This window comes from Canis lupus, chromosome 27 (assembly GCF_011100685.1).
Source record: "Canis lupus familiaris isolate Mischka breed German Shepherd chromosome 27, alternate assembly UU_Cfam_GSD_1.0, whole genome shotgun sequence".
Lineage (NCBI taxonomy): Eukaryota > Metazoa > Chordata > Mammalia > Carnivora > Canidae > Canis > Canis lupus.
In genome coordinates, this window is record NC_049248.1 from 38,650,899 (window position 1) to 38,658,240 (window position 7,342).

At 38.2% G+C, this 7,342-nt stretch overlaps 1 pseudogene; it reads left to right on the forward strand.

Moving 5' to 3' along the window:
- Nucleotides 1–1,283: 1,283 nt before the first annotated feature.
- LOC100688364 lies at nt 1,284–6,959 on the forward strand (annotated as a pseudogene).
- Nucleotides 6,960–7,342: the final 383 nt, after the last annotated feature.

The window sequence follows — 7,342 nt, forward strand, 5'->3', positions numbered from 1 at the left end:
CCATGCACTGGGAGCCCGACGTGGGATTCGATCCTGGGTCTCCAGGATCGCGCCCTGGGCCAAAGGCAGGCGCCAAACCGCTGCGCCACCCAGGGATCCCAAGCTAACATTTTCATGACAAGTTTAGGAGATTCAAGTTGGAGTTCTGTTAAGGAGTGATGTGGGCCCGCATATTCTGGTATATTCTTTTTCTTAAAGTATTAACTTGTCATGTTAGAGCTGGGCTTCCTCCCCCCACCCCTCCCCATTTACAAAATAAGGACTAATCAGCACTCCATGTATTTCATGGACCCTGCTGAGAAGAAAAGTGCTTTTATAGATTCTTGTGTTATTTTTGTTTCAGATGTTTATACATCTCAACAACTATACACAATTTTTCATGTTCTCAATTTTCTGCGCACGAGTGAAATTCCTGCTCCCTAACACATCTTGATGGCAGTTGCCCAAAAGATTCCTGTTTTGTCTTGTAAGCAGTATCAAGCGTAACGATGGTTAGTTGTTTGTAGTAATTCTTCATTTCAATCTGGGCTTCTGATGCTTTAAGTTCAAAAAATAGTCTCTGTGCTAATTCTCTAGTCATATGAGGAGGCTCATTTCTGATGATTGCTTAATCTTCATCCCCCAAAGAATCTTTCCGCTGTAAGAAAAAGTCAAAAGGCATTCCACACTAACTTGTCAGAGCACGTCTCCTTTGCTGTGCTCCTTTTTTTCTTTTGCTCTTGAAATCTTCTGGCATGGCTGAAGCCTGGGAAGCAGCATGATTTGATATGAAAATGTTGTAGTAATTACAACAACATACCTTCTGTAGATGCGTTTCTAGCCTCAAAATGGTGTGGAGCGAGGTCTGTTCAGGTCTGGCTTTCCCACCTTATTTTTAAGACTCAAATATAGACTGATGGCACCATTTCACATTGCATTGCATCAAATTTTAGAATCATTTCCTTCAGGGTAGAAATTCTATCAACCTATGTACAGCTTACTGTGCAAGGACAATGGGAGAAGACATTTTGCTAAAACATGAGCAACAGAGCCTCCTGTTTTCTAAAAGCAATTAGGAAATCATCTCCTTTTTTTTTTTTTATCCTAGTAGATCAAATTTCTGATTGAAAGGAATTGAAAGTTTTGCTTTTCTTTGTTTTAAATGTAACTCTCACAAAGAGTTACCAAGTGGAATTTATCCTTTGTGTGAGGCGGTTAAAATCACCAGCAGAACAGTGAGGGGACAGAGATAGGTTTTGAACATGCTGTCTAGATTATTTTACCAAAAAACCATAGTTTTCGACATGTTTCAGCAGACAAACGGTAGGAACAAGAGGCTGGGCTTGAATTTTGACTCTACTTACTGGTTGTATGACAGCAGGTAAGTTATTTAATCCCCGGGAGTGGGCCTCAGTTTCCTTATCTGTAGAATGAAGATAATACCACCACCGCTACTAACTGTGTATTGTAATTATATACACACCAGTTTGTAACTCCCTATGTGTGTGATTATTTGATCAGTCCTTGGCTTCCAAATTAGACTTTAAACTCCATGAGAAGAGGTACCGTGTTTTAATTACCATTAAATTTCAGCAGAGTTTGATATATAGCAGGCGTTCAAACGTAGTTGTCGAATGAATGAATGAATGCATGGTTTGGTAATTTAAAAAGTCGTTGTGTTTATATAGTAGACTTTTAAGAAATGCGCATGCAGTTACTAGGGTTATTCATACTGTCATATTTCTATTAAGAAAATAGAAGGACGGCAGAGAAAGTGAAGTACAGAGAAATTCATTAATTTAGCAAAGAAATGGGTTTGAGGATGAGCTTCCAGTCTTCTGAGTCCCAGTCTGGGTCTGTTGTCACTGAGATGAAAAGAAGAATCAAGAAATGCCACCTTATTTCCCTCTGTAATCTTTTCGTTACTTCTTCCCTGTAATCATTCCATGACTTGCATCCTATAGATGCAGAGGGAAGAAAGGAGAAAATCTTGAGACATTTGGTTAGTACTCTCCTTCTGGAGGGAAAGTAGACATCAAAGCACAGAATTGCTACATACCCATGACGCACAGCCCTGTCTCCCAGGGCCCAGGTCCTCGTGACAGTTCCTGACATTCTGATAGAGTATGCTGCTGGCCCCCAGGCAGGTGTCTCCAACATCAAAGGGTTGATATCAGCAATGACAATTTAAAATGAATGTGGCATCTTGCTGAAAAATTACCATGTAAGCTAATGGATAACTTTTTATTTTGCTCCTGAAAATACTGTACATAGAAAGACATTCTTAACCATCTGGAAACTATTTTGAGGAAATTAAAGTTTTGGAGCTCAACTATATCAATGATTCCCTCTTGCCTTTATTATTATTAGTATTTCCCTGTTGCCTTGCCCTTAAATCAGATCCTAAAACTTGTTCCCTATAAAATAGCTCCCAACCAATTTGTAAGTCAGACTCTCTGCCCTCTCTCCTCTTTAACTTTCAGACATTCTTTTGGTTTTTTTCCAAGTTATGTGCGTATCAGACATAAATGTTCTCTCTTTTCTTTCTTTCTTTCTTTCTTTCTCTTTCTTTCTTTTTCTTTCTTTCTTTCTTTCTTTCTTTCTTTCTTTCTTTCTTTCTCTCTCTCTCTCTCTCTCTCTTTCTTTTTGCTACTCTTAGCACATGTGGAGATGATTTAGTTTCTGAACGAGGATTCTTTGGACACCCACTTTTTAGAAAATCCAAATCCTATGGAGTCTGAGAGAGGTTTTTCTGTCTCATTTAAGTGTAAACCAGAAGCATAATGAAGTAACATTTTTAAAAAGTCAAATTAGGCTATTAGAGCAATGTTTTGTATCGCTGAGATGAGAATTTAATGTTAGACAATTTACATTCATTACTATTACGCCATGCACAACTATACCCAGTTTGGTTATGTCAGATGAAGATGTAATTATCTGTTGGACTTGTTGGCTGTCTTGTTTCAGTTCAGCCTCTGTGCTGGATTAAGTTTCCATAAAACCATGATTAACTGAAATGCTTCAGGAATGAGGACTGTGTTTCATTTAATTTTTTGGTTAGCTGAAGTTTAACCAGAAAACTCTTGGCTTTAATCTTTGTTTAAAAATGTTCTAAAATCCTTTCATTTTCTTGCATCAAAAAGATAGCGCAGTGGAAGAGTCTGTTGTTGGTAGAACATTATGAGTCCCTTGGGGTCATTTTCTGGACTATTAGAAAATGTTACAGATGGAGGGAGAGTTGAAAGGTTGAAATGAATATGGAAACTAGTTAAAAACTTGACTCCCGGGGTCAAATAGCCAGTTGCCTCTATTTTTAAAAAGTGGACGATAAACTAGTAAACTCAATACTATTGAGTACCTACTATTTGCCAGGCTTTAGACTCTCTACTTCGGAAGCCCAATTCTGGTGGAGGAGAAGGGGGTATGTTTACAAATAAAGACTGCACAATCTAATAAGTGTTTAAGAAGGTATGCAGCAAGTGCCATGGTAGCTTCGAGCAGGGAACTACAAATGGCCTGAGGAAGTCCAACATCTCACCATGGGTAAGATGACGGTCTGGGTCTTGACGCATATAGGAAATAAGTGGTGAAGAGGAGGTAGGGCCTCTTCCAAGGGAGCAGGCCAGAGGAGCAGACCTTGAAACACACAGAGAAATAAACGAGAATGATCTGTCTTGGGATATGGTGTGTATGCCTGTGTGTCAGGGCAGGGAGAGACTGCTGGCAGATGCATCTGGACAGCAGGCTGGGGCAGACTATAAAGGCCATTTATAGAGTTCAAGTGCTATTTTATAAGTAACATTTAACAATGGAGTTAAACAACCTCCAGAAAGACTACTCTGGCAATGGTGGGAAGGATGTATTAGAAGGAGGAAGAGACCGTTTTGATGAACCAATCAGTATTTCAAAAAAAATCTTTTACTGCTTTACTGTTTTATTGACCCGAGTTATAGTCTGAAGCATTATTTTACCTTTAAGTGGGAAGACATTTCCATTTTCTTCTCCCACGTAGGTTCCATATTATTATGGTCTTCACTTTGAATATTGGGAAACGGAGGCTCAATGACCATGTCACTTCCCCCAAGGTTCTAAATGGAATCCATTGAGAAATTGACTCAAAGCCAGGTCTCAAAAGTTTCTTCCAGCAATTGCTAGACCACACTCCCCACTATTACAGCATATTTATGATATAATTAACTTTCGGAAAGCCATATGGCTTTTGTTACAAAGACTAAAGGAATGTGCTTTTCATAACGAATGGCATATGGCTTCCAATAGCTCTTTGCTTGCATGTTTTAACAAAATGAACATGTACATAAATTAGATGCCTCAGGTCAGTTAGCAAACTGAGGTTGGTTTTCTCCTGCTTTCCCTAATTACAACTGCATTTCTGACAAATATCAAGGATTTTTTTGGCAGCCTGTGGGTGTAAACGTACATAGCGTGGCTCAGATAATCCCGTTCTCCTATGGTATTCCCCTTTAAAGAGTCAGTATTTGTCTTTTATTCACCGAGGACTGTGCTGCTTGCAGAAACGGGCATTTCTGAGGAAGCTGCATACTTTCAGAGTGGTAGGAACACTAGTTGATTTATATGATACAATAGGCAGAAGGAACTACCCAATGAGAACCGCTCAGCTGAAAGTTGACATTTACCTTTGGCCACTTAAGTGACACAGGGCTGATAGGTACATGATAGATGCTCACAAGCCAAACTAATTTAATAGCAGTTAATCGTGAGAGCTCACACTTAATCTCTCAGTTGTTTAGAAGCCTTTCTATTTTAGGTAACATGCCTTAGAGTTCTGCTCTCTTAGTTCACACTGTGTCTCATCCTATTGTTGATTTAGCAGGTTTTCTGGTAGAGTCTGAGAATGAGCTCCTTGCAACTTTCACATTATCATATTACAATATTCACCACTGATTATTTGTACTCAAGGTCAATGACATTATCTCATTGGAATTCCCTGGACTCTGAATTCATAAGATAGTCCAAAATGCTCTTGTCTGTAATGGAAAAATACAGCACAATTACTGTAAGTCAGTTGGTTCATAAAGGATTTGCATTTTAAATGTAGCTACTCATCATATTGGCAGATCGCTTGCTTTTTTTTAAAACACGTGTGTTTATATTATGGTAGTGATGCATTTTTTGTTAATTAAGTGAAAGTATATCAACAGTAAAAGGAAATTTAAAATATAAACTTAAGTAACTGAATAAGTAAAAATACATTTTTTTTAGTAAAAATACATTTTAATTAATATTAAAATATTTAAACCCTTTTCTTCAAAAGCTTAATTTCTCAAGAGAAAACCCACATAACTTAGGATAAATTTTTCATAAAGAATAAACCAAGTGTTTTAAATAATAAATTAAGCTTTAGGCGTCTCTGTTTCCTATCTAAAATGACTCTTTCAAATCCTGTTCATACAAAAGGAAAGTGTTTGTTAACTTGTGTTCTAATTCCTCTTATATTTACTATAAGCTGTATTCCTTTTTTGGACAAGTCATAGCTTCTCCTTTCATAAAATAATATCTTCCATTATGTTATAATTACAAACTGTGGACTCATAGGATTGATGAGTCATAGGGCTGGATAGAATAAGCCTTCAGCAATCATCTCTGCCTCCAGGGCATCTCTAAACCATGAATTGAATAACAAGGTGAGTAAGAAACACCTTTAGCCAGAAATATGGCTTTGGCTAGATGAAGAAAAAAGGTAAACCTGGGAACTCTTTTCCTCTTTAGCAAAAATACTTCTTCCTTTTTTTTTTTTTTTTCAAAGTATACTGATCCCAAACTGATATTATTAGATTAATAACCCGACCAAAAAAGAAAAGTGTGAAAGTGTGGTATCATTTAGACTTACTTCATATTTGGGAATTGAATACTAGGATTAGTGACACTCCAGATAGTGACGTTTGAGAATGAAAGACTCTGCCCCTATTTAACTGTCATTTATTACATGACTACAAATTATTGAAAACAGTACGAAGGCACATGATTTGTAAACAAATTTGATCTACAGAAAGCCAAAAAACAAACAAACAAACAAACCCAATTTGGAAGAGAAAGTAATTAGGGTCACATTTATGTGATAACAAAAGTCAGTTAGAAACTGGAAAAGATTATTATTATTATTATTTTTTAAAGATTTTATTTATTTTTTCATGAGAGACACACAGAGAGAGGCAGAGGGAGAAGCAGAGGGAGAAGCAGGCTCCATGCAGGGAGCCTGACGTGGGACTTGATCCTGGGTCTCCAGGATCAGGCCCTGGGCTGAAGGTGGCGCTAAACCGCTGAGCCACCTGGGCTGCCCAAGATTAGTCTCTTAACTGTCACAATTCACTCATGTTAAGACCACTCCCATCTTTCTTAGAGGCTCTGTAGCAGTTGGAGATAGTTGTATCAGAGAAAGTGCCTCAAGACACTGAGCCAGCATGGCCCTCCATATGGAGAAGTTTAAGACTGAACAAACATGGACACAAAATGAGGGACCTGGTGTCTCTTTTGCTTAGGGCCATGGTGCTGGCAGGTTGGGCAAGTGTCATATTGCCAGGAATCTTCATAGTCACCGATGAGATCAGACGTGGCATGATAAACAGGACAAGAAAGCCCATTTGGGCACAGTCTTGAAAGCCAATCCTTTTGGAGATGCTTCCCGTGCAAAGGGAACTGTGCTGGGAAAAGTAGAGGTTGAAGCCAAACAGCCAAATTCTGGCATCAGGAAGTATGTCAGGGTCTCGCTGATCAAAAATGGCAAAAAAATAAAATAAAAAATGACGCCCCTCCCCCAAAAAAAACCCAATGATGGTTGTTTGAATTTTATTGAGAAAAATGATGAAGTTCTGGTTGTAGGATTTGGTCCCAAAGGTCATGCTGTCGGTGACACTCCTGGAATTCACTTTAAGGTTGTCTAAGTTGCCAATGTGTCTCTTCTGATCTTGTAAAAAGGCAGGAAGGCAAGACCAAGATCATAAGTTTTGATGGTGAAGACATGACAGTAATAAATTTTCATGTGCTCCCTACCCCCTCCAAATGTGAGACCTGGCTCATTAGAATTACTTTGAATACTTGGGTTAATTTGAATTTTATATTTTAAAAAGGTTTTGATATACAAAGACATAAATCATTCATTTCTCCAGATTTTCAAATCCTGTGACAAATTACATTAACAAACAAACATGATTATACTATCAATGGGGGAAAGGGCAAGACCAACAACATTTGGCTTCAAAGGTAAATGGATCTTGTCCCTTGAAGATTTGTTTCATTCTGCTGCGTACCATATTGGGTCTAAATATCTGAAGGGGTCTTAGTATGAATTTTTTGAAGGCTGGGCAGGCAGAGAGTTGAGCTGGGG